Source organism: Dendrobates tinctorius, unplaced genomic scaffold, assembly GCF_039654945.1.
Source record: "Dendrobates tinctorius isolate UK_male_01 unplaced genomic scaffold, ASM3965494v1 ptg000011l, whole genome shotgun sequence".
Lineage (NCBI taxonomy): Eukaryota > Metazoa > Chordata > Amphibia > Anura > Dendrobatidae > Dendrobates > Dendrobates tinctorius.
In genome coordinates this window covers 100,952,333-100,974,591 of record NW_027361679.1, presented here as the reverse complement: position 1 = coordinate 100,974,591, position 22,259 = coordinate 100,952,333, and the positions used below count along the sequence as shown (strand labels likewise).

The window sequence follows — 22,259 nt, the reverse complement described above, 5'->3', positions numbered from 1 at the left end:
CCAGGATAACTCTGCTATCTCATTATAGTGAATGGATCCCTCGGGGGTTTCATCTGAATCTCGAGATTTAGATAGAAACCCCAAAGTAAGTGCTCAGTATAGAGCACAGGATAAATGTGATCATAAATGTTATGTAAAATGATCCAAATAAAAGCTTCAACTCAATCCACAAAAAAAGTCCCCAATCAGGTCCGTCATATGTTAATGGAAATATAGGGGGCTTCCTAGTAACTGGTAGTACTAAGGCTATGAAAAAGTGAAATGGCCCTCGCCTCTCAAATTAAATTCAGCAAATTATGCACTCCCAAATCCAAATACCCCCTCCATTCTGAGCCCCAGTGTGTCTAAACCACATTTAGTGCCCACATGGTTGGCATTTCTGTAGTGATGAGAGCCCGCCTACTTTACGGGTGCGTGTCTCCAGAAGCATGAGCTGGGCATAATGTACTGGTCACTACAACGTACTGATCATTACAACATACTGATCACTTAAACATACTGGTCACTACAACAGCAGTTTGCAATTTTCACTCAGTAACATCCACTGTTTCTTGTTTCTGGAAAACACCCATGGAGTCAAAATTGTCAGTATTGTCAGTACACCTGTACATAAATTCCCAAAGGGGTCTAATTTCCAAAATGGGTTCACTTGAGGGGGGATTTTTGCTTTTCTAGCACTTAGGGGCTCTGTATACTCTGTGTGACTGCAGACTTATGAATCTCCCCAGCGCATGCACTGTGTGCTGCGGGCATTCGCCAGTTTCAGACTGGGAACCAGAGGATATGTATGCATTATACATTCTCCAGGCCAGTGGGCACGGTCTCACTCTTTATACTGGTATTGAGCTGATACAAGTGTATGGAGAGCAAGGCCGTGTCCACTGGCCGGGGTTATGTACAATGCATACATACCCTCCAGTCCCTAGCCTGAAATCAGCAAATTCCCATAGCACAGAGTGCATGTGCTGGAGGATTCATAAGTCTGCAGTCCCACAGACTGGAGACTTATCGATTTGGACTGGAAAACCGCTTCAAGGGACTTGAACTTGTGATAATCTGATGGCTTGTACTATATACTGCAATACAACATGTTTTAAGTATATGGTGTAAAACACTGTCTCCTATGAAGCTCAGCCTCGTTGAGTATCAAGACATCAGCCACGGGGCACTCAGCAGGTTCCGATCTGCCATAGTAACCCATCACAGCTCCTGAGCTCTATCCACACTTCCGGACCCTGACGCAGATGTTCTGCCGTAATGCGCCAAGAGATAAAAGGAATCTGTCACTACATTCTATCCTCCAATGGTTTGTGGGAATTCAATGAGATATAGATATTCCCTTTACAACACAAAATATAAAGAAATGCAAAACGTTAAAAACAAAATGGAGATATACAGTATAAACATAAAATACAACTTTCTGATCTCCAGGCCTTATTCAGACATCAGTAATTTTTCACAAAAGCAAAAAAAGGTACGTTTCATCAGCGTGTTGGATCCGAGTTTCATCAGTGTTGAGTCAGTTTGTCAGTTTTTACCATCAGTATTTAATCAATTTGCATATGAGAAGTTTAAGATTTGTGCGCCGTATATGATTTTCAAGGATTTTCAATGACCCATATACTTGTATGAGTAATTTTCATCTCTGACACTGATTTTTTTTTGTGGACCGTGAAAACACGGACATGTGGAGAACCCCATAGATTAAAATAGATATGTGTTCTTTCAGAATGAGGAGTGTTCTGCTATGCTGATGAAGGCAGCGTGCCGAAACGCGCGTTGGGGAGGGGGCCCAGGAGACCAGGAGTAGCTAACATTACCTTGTGAGTTATATGTTGTTACCAGTATAATACAATATTTACCTGTCTTAATATGTTCCTGGTCTTTGAATACTAGATATGGACATACTGATACTCGGCACTATTTCTATATTTACCCTTTACTATCATACTCAGTATATAGTGATATCATTTAGTGAACTAAGTTCTTTTTGGATATACTGACACCTGGTGGTGATTTTTGGTATTTGCACTTTACCACTTTATTTTTGTGATTTTTATTCACTGCATCTAGTGATTTTTGCACACATTTATATTATTTATATTGGATGTTGCACACTTTTGCACTATTTTGCACTTTATTTTTTGGTGTTTGATTTTAATGCCATTTTTTTGCTATAATCACACATATATAAATATATCCTCACATACATTTTGCATATACCTTTTTTTATATACCTTTTTATCACATCATATATATTATATATTTTTTGACAATTACTGTATATCCTTGTACATTTAGCAATATCCACATCAATTTTATAGTACTGGATAGTTGCACCCCATATCTTTTTATAGCATACAGATTTGTATTGTTATCTGTATTTATGTAATTTTGATCTCATACCATTTTTAATTCTGATATACTAATACAATTTAAATTTTATACTCGCAATATTTTGTACATTTAGTCGGTTTCTTGTCTCTTGTTTTTTTGTTGGTCTTTTTCCGATTGTCCAATTTTCAATATGGTCCAATTTTCGCAGTAGTGCTCAAGAAATAAGGTATTTTACTTTATTTATACTCTGATTTACTGTGTTTATATAACTGTATATTCCACCTTTTAGCACTCTGGGTTTGAGTCCCCTTCTTTCTTTCTTTGATATTTATCAGGTACTACCATGCAGTTCTTGGCTGATACCTGACCTTTCTCAGAATCATCCTTATCACACGAGGCAAGATCTTGCATGGAACCCCAGACCGAGGAAGATTGACAGTCATCGTGTATTTCTTCCACTTTCAAATAATTGTGCCAATTATCCCAGCCTTGTGCAGGTCTACAATTTTGTCCCTGGTGTCCTTATACAACTCTTTGGTCTTGGCCATGGTGGAGAGGCTGGAGTGTGATTTAGTGTGTGGACAGGTGTCTTTTATACAGGTAATGAGTTCAAACAGGTGCAATTAATACAGGTAATGCGTGCAGAGTAGGAGGGCTTCTTAAAGAAAAACTAGCATGTCTGTGAGAACCAGAATTGTTGCTGGTTGGTTGGTGATGAAAATACTTATTTTATGCAATAAAATGCAATTTAATTATGTAAAAATCATACAATGTGATTATCTGTTTTTATTTTTAGATTCTGTCTCTCACAGTTGAAGGGTACCTACGAAAAAAATTACAGACCTCTCCATGCTTTGTAGGTGGGTAAAACTTACAAAATCGTCTGAGTATTAAATACTTATTTTCGGCACTGTATGTGGATTGAATGGGTCGGTTTTTTTTTTTGTTTTTTGTTTTTTACATCTGGGGAGAATTTCATGTCAATAACTCTAGAAATATATTTACTTAGAAAATTGGTGACGTGTTCAATACTTATTTCACCCTCTGTATAAGTATGCGCCATATCAGAGCATGATACAATTTATTCAACAACAATACAACCTACAATGGCTATCTTACTCAATACTGAAACAGACCATAGTAAAGCTATGTGCACATGCTGTGGTTTTGGCCGCTGCGGATCTGCAGCAGTTCTGCAGACAGTGTACAGTACCATGTAAGTCTATGGGATTTACAATCTGCTGTGCACATGCTGCGGATTTTTAACTGCGGAAAAGCTGCGGTTTTGAATCCGCAGAAAGAATTGACATGTCACTTCTTTTCTGTGGATTCTGCTGCGGTTTACCATCTCCTCCACTGTAGAGGTGATAAACCACAGGCCAATCCGCAGGTCATTTACCTGTGCTTTTACCTGCAATTCCGCAGATACAAATCCGCAGACCAATCCGCAGCGTGTGCACAAAGCCTTAGGCTATGTGCACACGCTGCTGATTCAACTGCGGGTTTTTCCACGCGGATCTGCAGGAAAAAGCACAGGTAAAGTGACCTGCGGTTTTCCTGCGGATTAGCCTGCGGATTGGCCTGCGGTTTCACACCTCTACTATGTTAAGGCTATGTGCACATGCTGCAGATTCTGCTGCGGATCTGCAGCGTTTCTGGCCCTGCGGGTCCGTAGCAGTTTCTGCTGCGTTGTACAGTATTATTGTTATCAATGGTCAAACCAAAAACGCAGTGCACATGCTGCGAATTTTTTCGTGCGGATTTTCTGCGGGTTACAATCCGCAGCATGTCAATTCTTTGTGCGGATTCCGCTGCGGTTTCACACCTTATCCATTATGAGGTGTGAAACCGCAGGGCTAAACCGCAGGCTAATCTGCAGGTAAACCGCAGGACTTTTGACCTGCGGATTTTTACAAATCCGCAGGGAAAAATCAGCCACTCTCCAAACTACGTGTGCACATAGCCTAAAGGTGTGAAACCGCTGCGGAATCCACACAAACAATTGACATGCTGCGGTTTGTAAACCGCAGCAAAACCGTGCGGAAAAAACCGCAGCGTGAGCACAGCGGATTTGAAATGCCATAGGCTAACATGGTACTGTACCATGTCTGCGGAACTGCTGCGCTTCCGCAGGGCCAAAAACGCTGCGGAAACGCAGCAGAAACCGCAACGTGTGCACATAGCCTTAAGGTAACTACTGTGGATTACAGGAGGGCACCTTTCTTTTGTATCAAAAAATAATCATGCAAGTGCTGATAGTTCCCTTTCAAGCTCAGTGTTCTGCAAGGGATAAATGAGTCACATAATGTATTCATTAATTATAAAGTAGTCTAGCACTCAGGAGCTCCCAACACCATCACCTCTGGTCATTAGCTGATCAGCTCACTATTTTGCTCAGTAGAGCCTGCCATGCCTCTTTGGGCACACACATCAAACTCTGGTGATCATATTTGGCCTGTGAAGCCTGCACCACCCACCCAGCATTTCACTTTAAAAAGTATCAACACCCTGGTAGCCAATATAGTTGAAAGCAATGATAGAGGAGGGAGCATCATCTGATGCTCCTGCTGCCATCATTCTCCCTCTACGTCTGACATCTCAGTGCAGAGGGCATGATGATGCGACTATTTCGCACCTGCTGTACCGAGCAGTGAAGATCTTTAGAGCACTCGTTGCCGAGAAAGGAGTGAGGGGATGGGGAGAGCTGAGTATTTATTTTTTTAATCAGAGGCCCATTATACTGTATGGAGGACTATGTGGAGCCTGTTATTCAGGATGGACGACTACACGGAGCTCATTATTCCGTATGACGGACTATGTGGGGCCCATTATACTGTATGGAAGACTATGTGAGGCACTTGTACTATGTTGGGATCACAGTTGGGGGTCACTATACTTTGATGGGGGGTACAGTAGGATCATCATACCGTGCGTGTGGAGGGTACTGTGGAGGAATTCAATGTGGGGGAAACATACTGTGTTTGTGGACACTTTTATTGGCATCATTCTTTACTATCTGTAATATTTATTCAAGGTTTTTTATTCATACTATATATGCTCGTGTATAAGCAGAGATTTTCAGCACCTTTTTTTGTGCTGAAAACGCCCCCTCGGCTTATACACGAGTCACGGTCCAGAAAGCCGGCGGGGGAGCTGCAGCAGGAGCCGGTGGCTGTGGCACAGTGACAGCTGCAGCTACAGCCGCCGGATTCTTGAAGACATCATACTCACCCTCCTCATGCGGTCCCTGCATCTCCGTTGGTATAAGCACTGGAATCATCTTCCTGTGCACAGCGGTCACGTGGTACCGCTCATTGAAGTAATGAATATGCACGTGTCTCCACTCCCATAGGCGTGCAGCGCATATTCATTACATTAATGAGCGGTACCATATGACCGCTGTGCACAGGAAGAAGATGGCCGCTACCATCAGAGATGCAGGGACCAGGGACCGCAAGAGGAGGGTGAGTAGAATGGCGGGGGTTGTGTGGTGTGTGAGCCAGCAATGCATACAAGGATGGGGGGGTGAGCCCAGCCATGAATACAAGGATGGGGTGGTGGTATGTGAGCCAGCCATGCATACAAGGATAGGGGGGGGGTGAGCCAACCATACATACAAGAATGGGGGTTGGTGTGTAAGCCCAGCCATGCATACAAGGATGGGGGGTGGTGTGTGAGCTAACCATGCATACAAGGATGGGGGGGTTGTATGTGAGCCCAGCCATGCATACAAGGATGGGGTGGTGGTGTGTGAGCTAGGAATGCATACAAGGATGGGGGGGTGTGAGCCAACCATGCATACAAGGATGGGGGATGGTGTGTGAGCCCAGCCATGCATACAAAGATGGGGGGTGATGTGTGAGCCAGACATGCATACAAGGATGGGGGGAGGGTGTGAGAACAGCCATGCATACAAGGATGGGGGTGTGGTGTGTGAGCCAGCCATGCATACAAGGATGGGGGGTGGTGTGTGAGCCCAGCCGTGCATACAAGGATGGGGGGTGAACCCAGCCATGCATACAAGGATGGGGGAGATGAGCCCAGCCATGCATACAAGGATGGGGGAGGGTGTGTGAGCCCAGCCATGCATACAAGGATGGGGGAAGGTGTGTGAGCCCAGCCATGCATACAATGATGGGGGGGTGAACCCAACCATGCATACAATGAGGGGACCCATGCATGCAACAAGGGGAGCCACACATACCAGGACAGGAGAGCGGAGCCACACATACCAGGACAGGATGAGGGAGCCACACATACCAGAACAGGATGGGGGAGCCACACATATGAGGATAGGACAGGGGAGCCACACATAGCAGGACAAGGATGAGGGGACAATGCATACCCAGCTTATACTCAAGTCTATAAGCTTACCCTGTTTTCCATGGAAAAATAAGATGCCCCGGCTTATACTCGGGTCGGCTTTAACTCGATTATACACGGTATTTAAATTAGGCCAGTGGACAATATGCTTTTTACTGCTCTTAAATAACATATTTTATTATTAGGCTGAGTTCACACGTGGCGTTTTTTTCGCGTTTCCGCGGCGGTTTTAACCGCGCGATTTTGCCGCGAAAACGCGAAAAATAAGCATCCCATGCATTCCTATGGGATTCCGCAATGCTGTGCTAATGCTGCAGTTTTTACCGCGGCGGAATCGCTTCGTGGTAAAAACCGCAGCATGCTCATTAATTTGCGGAATCGCGGCGATCCCGCACCCATAGGAATGCATTGTTCCGCTTACTTTCCGCATGTGGCTGTGCACACCATGCGGAAAGTAAGCAGAACATTTGCGGATGGTACCCACGGTCCGGAGGAGAGGAGACTGTCCTCCGGGCTGTGGGTACCATATCCCTGTAAAAAATAGAATTTAAAATAAAAAATATTGTTATTCTTACCCTCCGGCGTCCCGCGCAGCCTTCCCGCCTCTCTCCACGCTCTCATTCCCAGTAGTCCTTTGCGAAAAAACTCGCGATGATGTCCCTTCTCGCGGGATCGCGAAGTCTCGCGGTCATTCGCGCGACGTCATCGCGAATTACCGCTTGACGTCGCGATCCCGCGAGAACTGACGTCATCGCGGGCATTTTCGCAAAGGATTACTGGGAACGGATGCGCGGGACGTCGGAGGGTGAGAATAACACCATTTTTTATTTTTTTTTTTACATTCTATCTTTTACTACTGATGCCGCATAGGCGGCCTCAGTAGTAAAAAGTTGGTCACACTCGTCAAACACTATGTTTGACGAGTGTGACCAACCTGTCAATCAGTTCTCCAAGCGATGCTACAGATCGCTTGGAAAACGCTAGCATTTTGCAAGCTAAATACGCTTGCAAAATGCTAGTTTTTCCGCGGGAAAATCGCGGGAATTTAAAATGCGATTTTCCCGCGGACTGGAATTCCGGAATTCTCGCGGTAATTTCCGCGAGAGTTCCGGTACGTGTGCACTTAGCATGCCCCATTTGTGATTATGTGTTTATTATTCTAAGATCTAGTAATTAAAATGTTCTTTGTTCGTGAGAGGGCAGCACGATGGCTCAGTGATTAACACTGCAGCCTTACAGCCCTGGGTTCAAATCCCACCAAGGACAACATCTGCAAGGCGTTTGTATGTTCTCCCCGTGTTTGCGTGGCTTTCCTCCAGGTTCTCCAGTTTCCTCCCATACTCCAAAAAGGGAAAGTAGATTGTGAGCCCCATTAGGGATAATGTATGTAAAGCGACAGCGCAAAGCATAATAAATAAGTAATAACAACCCCTTTAAGTTTGCTTCCATGTGAAAAGGTTCATTGTTATATTTGAAGATAAGGAAAAACTTCCTCAATTGTAGAAATATTTTTTAATAAATATCAAGGTTGGCCAGAGAGTTTGTACTAGTTTTAAACTTTGGTCCTCTGTGTATTTGAGTTTGACATCTATGGTATCTGCTCTCCCTTTCTCCCATGGGATCACAGGACACAACTCCATGATATCACCCTTCAGAACACACTTCCGAGCTGCTGGCTGAATCCTGCCTGATGCATTCAGGGCTGTGCTTTACTTATAGACTGAGTTCTGTTCAAAGCACAGACAGGAAATCTCGGTATTTGGAACCGCCTGTAGCAGGAAGCAAAAAGCATAAGGTCAAATGACCACACGTGGCAGCTCAGGAACAAAGCCGAATTTTAACAGCAGGTAAATTAGGAAATGTCTTTCTCATTGATTTGACAATGTGTAAGTAATCTGTGTACCTGGAAAATTCTTTGAAAATCAATTGTGAGAAAAAGTTTGAGTAGTTTATAAAAACAGAGAAAATTATTTCAAGTGAATAAAAACTGATATAAAAAAGGTAGCTATGTAAAGTAATGCAAGTAATGCACTACCATTAAAGGGCAATACATTTCCAATCAATATAATGAAATGAGTGTAAAGTGAGTAATAACATTAGAAGCTCAGAAACAGATCATATGAAGTATACGCAATTCTCTATGAAAATGATTAATACAAAGAATCTGAATGAAAATCCAATAATATGAAATACTGTCACTAGGGGGCAGTAAGATGTCAAACAATGTAAATAAATGCTCTATAGCATTAATAATGGCATTCTGTGCCTAACAGCCTACAACTTGGCTTGATACACAATAGACTAAAGCTGAGCCAAAAATTATACAATGTTGGATAACATCAAATATAAATATCCAACTAAAGAGAAATTCCGTCTGGTATGAGCCAAACACAATGCACATTTCCACCTCTCTGGTTTGTGTTCTCTTAAAGTAATCCTCCATATTGATTATGATGCAGCTCACACTTGCCGTATGACCCGAGCAAAACAGTTCATTCTCCTACAATATCTGAACACTGATGATTGTGCTTAAAATGTTAGTCCGGTGAAAACATTTATCCCCTATCCTTTTGATAGGTGATAACTTATTGATCTGTGGGGGTCCAACTGCTGGGACTTGCACCAATTAGCAGAAAAGGGCACTTTCATCCCCATTAGAATGGAGTGACAGTACACATGCTCGACCGCCGCTCTATTCAGTACCTAACTACTACCCCATAGTGAATGAATGAAGTGGAGCAGCAGCCAGGCATCTGACCTGCCACTCCATTTCATAACTGGGATAAAAACTCCCCATTCTGCTGATTGGTCCAGCGGTTCGACCCCTACCGATCGGTAATTTATCACCTATTCTGGATATGAGTAACAACTTGCTTTCACTGGACAACCCAATTAAGGTTGAAAATTACCAACAGGTCATTGGCCACAGTGACACAAAAAGAGCAAGCTGTGACTATAAAGAAGTAAGAAGCTCAGTATTTACAGTAACAGTCAAAATTTTGGAATGTTCACATTGTAGATAGAGACTTAATGGAAATCTGTCACCCCCTTAGATGTACCTAAGCTGTTAATATGGGCCTACAGGTACTAGAATACTTAATATAGTCATACCTGTATGCCTCATATCTGCAGTCTTGTTCTTCAAAAATCCTCTTTTAATCCTTTATGTTAATCCTGTCTTCCAGGCTTTGGGGCGTGCGGTGCCTGGAAGGAAACTGTGTCCGGTCTTGGATTTGTGTGCCTGTCGCCTACCATCAGTGTCACAGGGCCCTGTGACCTCTACTGGCTATCCCGCACCTGCACACTGCAATTGTGATATCCAAAGTTACTGTTTCGCCTTTCTATGGGCATTGGCTTTTTATTTCTTCTGCACAGGTGCGGTATGACTATTTTAGGTATTCTCGTACCTGTATGCCCATATTAACAGCTTAGGTACGTCTAAGGGGTGACAAATTATCTTTAAGCCAGGAAAACCACAGAGGAATACATATGGAAACAAGGAGAAAAGAAACACGTGTGAATCAAACTGGAATGCGTTAAACCTTAGATTCCTCAAACTAGCCTCTTTTTATTCTCATAACAGCTTTACACACACTTGACATTCTCTCAAGAAGCTTAATTAGATAGTCTCCTGGAATGACTTCCAACTGGTATGCCTCAAGACTTCATTTGTGGAAGAACCTGCCTTCAGAAACTGTTTGCGATAATTAGGTGTGTTTTGCAAAAGCAGTGTTAGTGCACAGTTCCATATAATGCTGAGTCCTATTTCACTACTGTTCTAAGCCAAGTACGAAAAGATCCACTCAACTAAGTGAAGAAAAATTGCTAGAACCTTGAAGGGATCCTAAAGTGCAGCATTGAAAACCATCAATCACTTTGACTAAACTGACTTTAATAAGGACCCAAGAAATGAAGACCATAAATTACCTCTGCTGCAGGATAAGTACTAGCTGATCTAGCTTCAAAATTGGAAATTAACAGCTCCTCAAATAACAGCCCTTATAAATTATACAAAGACATAATGTAGCAGACACATATCAACATCAACTGGCAACAGGAAAATGTGAGAAGCAGATATTTTGGCCAAATTGCTGCAAAGTCGAGACCCCTGATAACTGCGAAAAAAGAAAAGAGACTTGCTTGGGCCAAGCAACTCAAACGACTGGACATTAGATAAGGGAAATCTGTACTGTGACCTGTTGAGTCAAAATTTGAGATTTTGGTACCAACCACCACGTGTTTGTGTTTATGACATGCAGGAACTGTGAGCAGATGGTTTCTACTTGTGTGGTACCCACTACGGAGCATGGAAGGGAAGGTATTATGGTGTGGGAGTGTTTTGCTGGTGACTTATTCCAAATTCAAGGCATGTTTACACTTGGTGGGATCATCATTTATGTTGCGAAAGGACAATGATTCGAAACACACCTCCAGGCTAGGTCTGGCCTCCATGGTCACCCAACATGAACACAACTGAGATGTTTAGAATGAGTAAGACCATGGAGGGAAGGCAAGGCAGCCTGGTGGAACTCTTTCAAGTCTTTGTAAAAGCCACTCCAAGTGATTACTTGAATAAGTTGCCTGAGAGAATGCCAAAGATGTTTAAAACTGTCATCACAGTGAAAGGGAACTACCTTGATACATCTAAGGTGTAATACACATTTTAATTTGTTTCCACATTTGTTTCTTTCCTTTTTTTTCACGTGTTCCTTCATGGTTTTGCTGCATTCAGTTTGAGTGTATAATGTGCACATTCTTATAACGTCAAGGAAAACCATTGCATGAACAGTTGAGTCCAAACTTTGTAGTTATGAATAAAACATGCAAAAAGTTGTAGTTTTGAATAAAACGGATAAAAAATATGGGATGAAATAGTGAAAAAAATACAATTCTACCATTACTTAATGTGTATCGGTTTTAGGCCGGAGTCACACTTGCGAGTGCAATGCGAGAAACTCGCGTGAGTCTCTCTCCTTAATTCCCTGCACTGCCACTGGCACTCGGGACCGGAACATTGCGCTGCATAGAAAGAAATGCAGCCGCACAGTCACTACTAAATGCAGCGCCAAAGAGTCACTACTAAGGGGGTGGTGAGGCCCCTTTAGTAGTGACTCTTTGGCGCCGTTGCTATAATCCGTCCCTGTCAGTCATAAGGCCATGTGCACACGTTGCAGATTTTGCTGCGGATCCGCAGCGTTTTTGGCTCTGCGGGCCCGCAGCAGATTTAGCTGCGTTGTACAGTACCATTATTTTCAATGGTAAAACGAAAAATGCTGTGCACATGCTGCGGATTTTTCCGCACGGATTTGCTGCGGGTTCAAATCCGCAGCACGTCAATTCTTTGTGTGGAATCCGCAGCGGTTTCACACCTTCTCCATTGTAGAGGTGTGAAACCGCAGGGCTAAACCGCAGGCTAATCCGCAGGTAAACGGCAGGTAAATCCGCAGCACCTAAAACTACATGTGCACATAGCCTAACTGTTGTTTTCCCCTCAGCGCTTTTAGGCTATGTGCACACGTAGTTTTCGGTGCTGCGGACTTGTCCCCGCGGATTTGGAAAAATCCGCAGGTAAATCCGCAGGCGTAACATTTCTCCTTGTGAAGAGTGACATGTCTGACATGTCAGTGTATGGAGGCTTATACGCTATGCAATGCTCCTCTGGGAAATTAATTTGGCCACTGAAGAGGCAAAAAAGACATAAGAGCAATGCTAAAAACAAATTATGAGAATTTCTGAGAAGAAAGCTGTGTAAAATGAGACTTGCAAAAAAAAAGCATATGAAGGAGCAAATAAAAGCAATCCTGGAAGTGGTTGCACACTTGAGATCGGTGAGTCAGGATATAAAAAACAGCCATGTGCTAGCCATATTTCTGTGCAGTTTACTTGACGCATATAGTGCACTGATTAATGCTAAGAGGCTAAGAGATGAACACCAGAAAAGAAAGGAACTTCTTCAGGACTCCACAGAAGGTAAAGGTGGAATCACATTTAAAGTGAAAATACAAGGTCACACAAGAAGAAAACTAAGGCATGTTTCATATACTACAGACAGGATCACTTAGAGAAAGACTATATAATGTGGGAATATGAAAAGCAGAACAACAGAAACTATTTCCAACCAAAAAGGTCAAAGCAGCAATCTCTGATCCATGGGCAAGTAATTGGAATTACATATTTAAAGTGATGAATAATCACATATTACAAGGTTGGTGCATCAACTTTGAAGTAATGTTACATTAGAAGAAAGAACTGAAAATTTAGTTTTCATGTTTTCCAGTAAAAAAAAAAAATGGATATAATTTAGCCATACCAGTAAAACACTGGTGTTGTGTGTTCCCAGTCTAGAAAGATGATTTTCTATCTGTAAAAGCAAATGACAGCTAAAGGACACACTGTAAAATTCCTAGGCAATGAGTGTGCTATCCTGAATGGAAAACAGGTTATAGCTGTTTTTAAAGCTTTTAAGCATTTATATCGTCTTAACACGGTAAAGGAACAGGTAAGACCTTGCACCACATTTTAAAAAAGACATCAACAAACTGGAGCAAGTTCAGAGAAGAGCGACCAGAATGGTGACCGGTCTGCAAACCCTGTCTTATGAGGAAAGGATGCAGGATTTGGGAATGTTTAGCCTGCAAAACAGAAGACTGAGAGGAGACTTAATAGCTGTCTACAAATATCTCAAGGGCTGTCACATTGTAGAAGGATCATCTTTATTCTCATTTGCACAAGGAAAGACTAGAAGCAATGGGATGAAACTGAATGGGAGGAGACACAGATTAGATATTAGAAAAAACATTTTGACAGAGTGATCAATGAGAGGAACAGGCTGCCACGAAAAGTGGTGAGTTCCTCTTCAATGGAAGTCTTCAAACAGAGGCTGGACAGATATCTGTCTGGGAGGATTTAGTGAATCCTGCTTTGAGCAGGGGGTTGGACCAGATGGCCCAGGAGGTCGCTTCCAACTCTACCATTCTATGATTTCACGTAAAACTCTGCACACATGGACACAATGACTATAGCCACACATGGCATAGATGCCTGGGTCACAGACATCCAGAAAGCATTAAAAGTGTGTGTTCATCTTCTGTCTTCATAATTGCACTATTACTCTGTCTCTTGGCTTCCTGGTGGCGAGGAGTAATGTGCTCTTGTAAATTTATGGCTCAAAAAAGCGGTATATTCACATTGCTGATCTGAAGGGTGTGCTCTTTCCAATGCTGCACACAGAGGTAAATTTTTCGTCTGCAGCATGGGGGTAGTACTGGATACTGAAACTGGAAAGGTGCAGCAATCCTGCCAGCTTCAGAGCAATACTTGCAAGATTTATAGTGAACAGACCTTGGAGTGGCATAGGAAATCAGTCCTTCTGTTGTGGCTAGAAATCTAGGCAATCAACTATACATTATAGAACAAAAAATCCCCCAGTTCTTAAGAACAGTGAGGATGTTTAATAAAAAGTACCATAAGTTGCAATTATAATTATTATTGAACATAAGACAACTCAGACTACCAAAATGGAACCTGTCAAAGGATCCTATAGTGTTTGTGTAGTGAAACCTCCACCAGGGGGAGCTGGTGAGGGAAGAGAGGTTACACACTAAGAGCAGCAACCCTGAGCAACAGCACAGGTGCCACAGGTAACGAAAGAGAATAGTCAGACGAACCGAGTCAGAAACTAGCAGGAGCAGACGTACCAGAAGGAGCAGCAGTACACGTAGTCAAAATACCAAGCCGAGAGTCAGAAAGCCAGAACATGAGCACGGGGTCCAAAAAGTGAGACGAAATACGTGGTCGGGGTACAAGCCGGGAAGTCAGATGCCAGAGAGGGAACGTAACAGCAGAGACGAATACCAAGAGACGGGGTCAGAAATCAGTCTGGGTCATACACGTGAATATCAGTCAGAGGCAGGAGGATCACCAAGGTACAAGGGTGAGAGGCTCTAAACTGGAAGCTTGAGCTATCACTAACACTGGTCAGCAGGCTGTGAGAGACTGAAATAGCCCAGCTAGCTCCAGAACGAGGCTGAGGAGTTTAACCCCCGCATGACCAGTCCGGAGTGAAGATAGCAGAAAATAAACTCCGGACTGGACCATGACAGTACCCCCCTGGGGGGGCCACTGGACCCCCAGGCTTCCCTGGATGATGAGCGTGAAAGGCCCGGACCAACCGATCCGCATGGACCGAACGCGCCGGCACCCATGACCGATCCTCAGGACCGTATCCTTTCCAATGGACCAAGTACTGAAGTGAACGACGGAGCATACGAGAATCCACCACCTGTTCCAGCTCGTACTCAGTCTGACCATCTACCATAACAGGTGGTGGGTGCGAGGGAGACTCATCAGAGGAAGGCACCGACGTGCTTCAGAAGCGCTTTATGGAACACATTAGGAATCCGTAATGACGGAGGCAAACGCAGGCGAAAGGCCACAGGATTAATCACCTCTAAAATCTCATATGGACCAATAAACTTGGGACCCAACTTAGCAGAGGGAATTCTCAGCCTTATGTTTTTGGTGGATAACCATACCTTATCCCCCACCTGATAAGTCATCCCCACCGAGGGTCGTTTATCCACAAAAAATGTATATTTGCCCTGAGCCTCCCAAATGTTTCTCAGAACCTCCCTCCAAACCTCCTCCCACCGCAAAAAGGCCGAATCAGCCCCTGGACACTCCGAATCTAGTCTGGAGAATTCACCAATATGAGGGTGAAACCCATAGTTGCAGAAGAAAGGAGAAGTACCAGTAGACTGATTGACACAATTATTGAAGGCGAATTCCGCTATAGGTATCACAGAGCACCAATCATCCTGTCTGGATGTGACAAGACACCGCAGGATCTGCTCCAAAGACTGATTGGTCCTTTTACAAAAAGCTCTCCAGAATTTAGCCACAAATTGCACCCCTCTATCAGACACCATACTGACAGACACACCATGCAATCGGACCACATGCTCAATGAACAGTTTAGATAGAGTCTCAGCATTAGGGAGGTCTGCCAAAGGTACAAAATGCGCCTGTTCACGGTTTTACCATTAGAGGGAGGAAGATCGGTGAGAAAATCCATGGACAGGTCAGTCCACGGTCTATCCGGAATTGGCAGTGGCACCAATTCCCCGGCCGGCCGGTTGTGGGAGGCTTTAGCGCGGGCACAAGGTTCACAGGAGGACACAAAACCAGTGACGTCAGAAGTCAACGAGGGCCACCTGAACAGCCTAGTGATGGCTTTATGAGTGGCCGAGATTCCAGGATGCCCACTCAGAGCTGAGTCGTGGAACTCCCGAAGCACCCTTAACCGATACTGGACAGGCACAAAGAGCTTATTTTCAGGTATGGACGGAGGAGCAAGAGATTGGGCCTCACGAATCTCCTGCTCCAATCTCGGGGACACCACAGCCACCACCACCCCGCGCTGAAGAATGGAGGAAGGAGGCTCAGGAGGCGATACCGGATCTAGGCCGTGAGACAAGGCATCCGCCTTCACATTCTTGGAACCTGGTCTGAAAGTGATGGAAAACTGAAATCGGGAAAAAAAAAGTGACCACTTTGCTTGTCTTGGAGTCAGACGTTTGGTGGATTCGATGTAAGACAGGTTCTTGTGATAAGAAATGACAGTGATATGATGGACAGCCCCCTCCAAAAAATGCCTCCATTCTTCAAAAGCCCATTTAATGGACACCAACTCTCGGTTACCCACATCATAATTCCTTTCAGCAGAGGAAAATTTGACCAGTTTTTGAGATCTGCCCCCTTTTGGGTGAGATCACTGAGGGGTTTGACCACTTGAGAGAACCCCTGGATGAATTTTCTATAATAAATGGCGAACCCCGGAAATCGCTGAAGACCCTTGAGATCTCTGGGTTGCACCCAATCCACAATGGCCTGTACCTTCCTAGGGTCCATACGAAACCCCTCAGCGGACAGGATGACCCCTAGAAAGGACAATTCTTGAGTAAAAAATGAACATTTCTCCAATTTGACAAAGAGTGAGTTCTCCCTGAGCCTCTGGAGCACCGCATGAAGATGACCCATATGACTTTGTCTATCAGAAGAATATATGAGTATATCATCAAGATAAACAACTACAAAGCGTCCAATAAAATCAGAAAAAACATGGTTAATGAAATTCTGGAATACCGCTGGTGCGGTAGTCAAACCAAAGGGCATAACCAAATTTTCAAACAGATCCTCAGAGGTGAGAAACGCAGTTTTCCATTCATCCCCCTCCTGCATACGGATGAGATTGTATGCTCCCCTGAGGTCCAACTTAGAGAACCACCTGGCCCCTGACAATTGATTGTACAAATCAGGTATCAGTGGGAGAGGATAAGCGTTTCTTATGGTTATTTTATTCAGTTCTCGAAAATCGAGGCATGGGCGTAAACCACCATCCTTTTTTTTCACAAAAAAGAACCCCGCTGCCACGGGAGAGACAGATGGCCGTATATGCCCTTTACGGAGGCTCTCAGAGATATACTCCTTCATAGCAGCCCGCTCAGGGCCGGAGAGATTGTACAGCCGGGCTTTGGGCAATTTGGCACCGGGAACAAGATCCATGGCACAATCGAATGAGCGGTGTGGTGGTAGAACCTCAGCCTCCTTTTCGGAGAACACATCCTCAAAATCCTTCAGGTACTCCGGAATACCCTCCAGACTGATGGATGACATAGACACAGTAGCAAGACAATTTTTAGAACAACCAGGTCCCCATTTAACAATATCCCGGGACCCCCAGTCAATAACCGGGTTATGCCGTTACAACCAGGGAAACCCTAACACCAGGCCAGCAGGGAGGTTATCCAAAACATAGCATGACATGTGCTCCTGGTGTAGGGCCCCCACCCTGAGGGTGAATTCTTTAGAAATGAAATGGAGACCATCCTTAGTGAGAGGTGTAGAGTCAATAGCCACAATTTTTAAGGGAGTCTCCAACCTAACTGTCCCTAATCTACAGCGAGCCACCAGCTTAGAGTCAATCAGGTTCAGGGATGACCCACAGTCTACAAAAGCCGAACTATGGAAAACGCCGTTCTCAATGCCAAGTTCCACCTTTAGCAGTATCTTTGAAAAAGAAGAAAAAGGTACCTGAGAGTCTGGGTGACCTCCACGATTATCACCCAGACTCAGCCGCTTGTTAGTCGGAGGACAGGAGGGGCAGTCTTTTTTCCAATGTCCGGGATCTCCGCAGTAAAAACACAATTTTCCATCACGTCACCGTTTCCTCTCTTTCTCCTGGGGGTTGGTGGCTCCCACCTCCATAGGTTCAGATGGAAGCAAAACATCAGGGTTAGCAGGGAAAAACGGAAACCCTCGCTGAGTAACACCTCTCTCCCGCAGTCTCCGATCCATACGGATAGCCTGAGTCATAGCCTCCTCCAATGAGCTGGGAGGTGGATGGAGAGCCAGAGCGTCCTTCAAGCAATCCGTCAGTCACTTCCTGAACAGACATCCCAGTGCGGAGTCGTCCCAGGATACCTCAGTGGACCATCGATGGAATTCGGAGCTGTACCATTCGGCTGAGTGCTTCCCTTGCCCCAGACCCAAAATAGTGTCCTCTGCCACCCTAACACGGTCCGGTTCATCATAGATAAGTCCTAGGGCCTCAAAGAACCTATCTACCGACATCCGTTCAGGGGCAGTAGGGGGCAACGAAAAAGCCCAGGATTGGGGACCCTCCCTAAGTAAGGAGATAACAATCTCCACCCGCTGAGTCTCATCCCCAGATGATCGGGGTCTAAGAGAAAACCATAATTTACAACTCTCCTTGAATAGGTGAAATTTATCTTTGTCACCAGAAAATGTGTCAGGAAGTTTACATGAAGGTTCAGGAGAGTGCAAAATAACATCTACAGAGTCACCTGGTGGACAAACAATATGAGAGGTGTTTCCCTGCATGGTCTTAATAGTCTCAGTCAGTTCTTTCTGTAAGTGGGTATGAGACATGACAAGGGACTGATGATTCACAGAAAAGTCCTGCGCCATCTGCGTCAAACTGGACACTTGATCTGCCAAGTTATGCAGCAGATCCATGACCAAAGAAAAAAAAGTGCAAAATCCCATTTAAATGTATGGGTTAGTGTTAATGTAGTGAAACCTCCACCAGGGGGAGCTGGTGAGGGAAGAGAGGTTACACACTAAGAGCAGCAACCCTGAGCAACAGCACAGGTGCCACATGTAACGAGAGAGAATAGTCAGACGAACCAAGTCAGAAACTAGCAGGAGCAGACGTACCAGAAGGAGCAGCAGTACACGTAGTCAAAATACCAAGCCGAGAGTCAGAAAGCCAGAACATGAGCACGGGGTCCAAAACGTGAGACGAAATACGTGGTCGGGGTACAAGCCAGGGAGTCAGATGCCAGAGACGGAACGCAACAGCAGAGACGAATACCAAGAGACGGGGTCAGAAATCAGTCCGGGTCATACACGTGAATATCAGTCAAAGGCAGGAGGATCACCAGGGTACAAGGGTCAGCGGCTCTAAACTGGAAGCTTGAGCTATCACTAACACTGGTCAGCAGGCTGTGAGAGACTGAAATAGCCCAGCTAGCTCCAGAACGAGGCTGAGGAGATTAACCCCCGCATGACCAGTCCGGAGTGAAGACAGCAGAAGATAAACTCCGGACTGGACCATGACAGTTTAATTGTCCATATCCAGTGAAGTGTGAATGCTGTATTAAAACAAAGGCTATAACAGCACCACATCCTGATAAGAAAACTGAAAGTGATCATTCTACTGCCATTCAAAAAATGGTTGAAGTCAGGGCAAGCCCAAATACGAGTCAGCAGATATAACCAAACCCAAATATAGAACAGCGGTATTCAACAAGATAAAAAAGGTAAACCACTTGTGGCATGCAAATTCAGTGTATAGGAATCTACATCTTTTGAAGATATAGAGTTTGAGTAGACAAACGTGTTACATTTCACAGTTTTACATTTTACAGTTTATGTGCATCCAGTTCCCTCCCTTTACTGCATTGTATTACAGCCTTTATATCCCTTTAAATTTTTAAATTTTATAAGTTTAAAAATATGGTTTGTAACTGAATGAAAAACTGTCTTAACGAGTGCTATTCTGACTGGTCTCCGGTTACAAATAGTGTACCCAAACGTTCAGTGCTGGATCCGTTATGATTCAGCTTATTTGTTAATATATAATAACATAGAAGATCAAATTAAAGGCATTGATACTATTTTTGCATACAACACTAAGATTTGTAGTACACTGAAATGCTTTGTAGATGTTTGTACGTTACAAGCTAATTTGGAGAAACTGAGTGTTTGGGCATCTACTTGAAAGTTGAAGTTTAATGTGGATGAATGTAAACTTATGCAATTCATGTTCCAAGGGGAGTAAAACGAGGAGAATCAATTATAGAAAAGGATATGGGTGTACTTCAGAGCACTTCAAATCTATCAGATTGTGAGAGTATCTCTTGTGTACAGCACCCTCTTCAGATCACACACAGATTTGTAATTGGATTCAGGTCTCCACACTGGCTCGACCATTCCAAAACTTTGATCTTCTTCTGGTGAAGCTATTCTTTTGTTGATGTGGAGGAATGCTTAGGGTTATTGTCATACTCAAAAGTGAAATCCCTCTTTTTCTTCAGCTTTTTTTTTTTGCAGAGATCTGAAGGTTTTTATTGCAAAATTGACTAACCTATGAAACTGATCATAATTTCCTCCACCTTCACTAAAGCCCAAGTCCAGGTGCTGAAAAATAGCCTCAAAGCATAATACTATTTCCACCATGCTTCACTGTGGGTATGATGCTCTTTTCGTGGTGCATTGTTGGCTTTGCGTGAAACATACATTTTGGAATTATGACCAAAAAGTTCAACCAACCTTGATGTAACCCTACCCCACAGGCCAGACATATGTAGAATACAGGAGATTTTTATCACATGCATTACACAACCAGTACTTGCCAAAAATTCCTGCAGCTCCCTTAACATTGCTGTAGGCTTTTTGGACCAATTATCTTCTTGTCTTTTCATCTATTCTTGAAGTATGTCAAGTTCTAAGTAATGTCATTGTTGTGCCAAATTTAAGCCACTTCTTCATGACCATTGTCTCACTTTCCCATTATACAGGGTGGGCCATTTATATGGATACACCTAAATAAAATGGGAATGGTTGGTGATATCAACTTCCTGTTTGTGGCACATTAGCATATGGGAGGGGGGAAACTTTTCAAGATGGGTGGTGATGATGGCGGCCATTTTGGATCCAACTTTCTTTTTTCCAATGAGAAGAGTGTCATGTGACACATCAAACTTATTGAGAATTTCACAAGAAAAACAATGGTGTGCTTGGTTTTATACAGATGGCACTGTATAATGCTTGCATGCTATCATGATGTGCTTGCCAGACTGGCACATTCCTTCACTTTCAGAAGACAATTATCAAGGCCCTAATTTTCAGAAATCAGGAAGGGATGGGGATCAGTTTTTTTGGAACTGAATATGCCCATATTGTACCAGAGACACATTTCCCCACTTAGTTCTCAAAACTGAAAGGAAAGAAAGGTCGCAAAAAGAGTGTGTTACAAAGAAGGAATAAGATGGGATATCATATGGCAATGTGACACCTGCCTCAAAAACCTAGCCCTTGCATAAAGGAATCTTTCAATGTGCACCACACATCTATGAATGACTAAATTTAGTTCTGATTTATCCTGTTATTGCACTATTTTGTTATACTTTGATGCACACCACACAACTTATACATGCCATCACATTATAAATTCAAATACCAGTAAAACTGGTAAAAAAGAAATGCTAACTCACATCAATACCTTCATGGGTGTAATCTCCAAAATGAGGTCACTTATACGTGTAGTTGATGTGCCGATACCTCTGACACTTTGCAAGTGCCAAATGGTGCCGCAAATGATTCCAGCAAACACTGGACTCCAAAATGGTGCTCCTTTCCTTCTGAGCTCTGCATTGTGCCTGAGTAGGAGTTCCTGACCACATATGGGGTATTGATGGACTCAGGAGGAGTGGCACCTCAAATTGGGTGGAACATTTTCTCCTGTTACCCTTGTGAAAATTAAATATTTGAGGCTAAAACAACATTTGAGTTAAAAAAAAACAATGTAAATTTTTCATTTTCATAGACCACTATTATAAAACTCTAGGAAACACCCATGGGTTCAAAGTGCTCACAGCAACTGTAGAAAATTTGCTTGAGCAGTGTACTTTCCAAAATGGGGGTTTCTGCTGTTCTGACACCTCAGTAGTTCTGCAAATGCAAAATCATTCCTGTAAACCATTGCAAAAGTGAAGCTCCAAAATGGTGCTCCTTCTCTTCTGAGCCCTGCCATGTACTCAAACAGTGCTGTAGTTTCCAAATACAAAAGGGGTATCAAAATTACCAGGAGAAATTGCTTAACAAATTGTGGGGTGCCTACTAACAACCATACAAAATAAATTGATGTCTGAAAATTGATGCTGACGTAAAGTATGACATATGGCAAATGTTATTTATTAACTATCTATTGTGGTATAATTACGTTATCATTTCCATGTTCAAAAACTGTAAATTATGCAAAATTTGGTCAAATTCCTGATATTTTCATAAACGTA

The 22,259-nt window shown here is 43.5% G+C and overlaps 1 protein-coding gene and 1 long non-coding RNA gene across 20 annotated transcripts in view; one reads left to right on the top strand and one right to left on the bottom strand.

Moving 5' to 3' along the window:
- Nucleotides 1-22,259, bottom strand: part of ADGRL3 (adhesion G protein-coupled receptor L3) — a 948,965-nt gene that overhangs the window by 609,897 nt on the left and 316,809 nt on the right. The window lies entirely within an intron of this gene.
- LOC141049183 (uncharacterized) lies at nt 3,132-10,200 on the top strand. Its single transcript, XR_012220273.1, has 3 exons — nt 3,132-3,197; nt 8,288-8,507; nt 9,846-10,200. It is a non-coding gene; the product is annotated as an uncharacterized lncRNA (long non-coding RNA).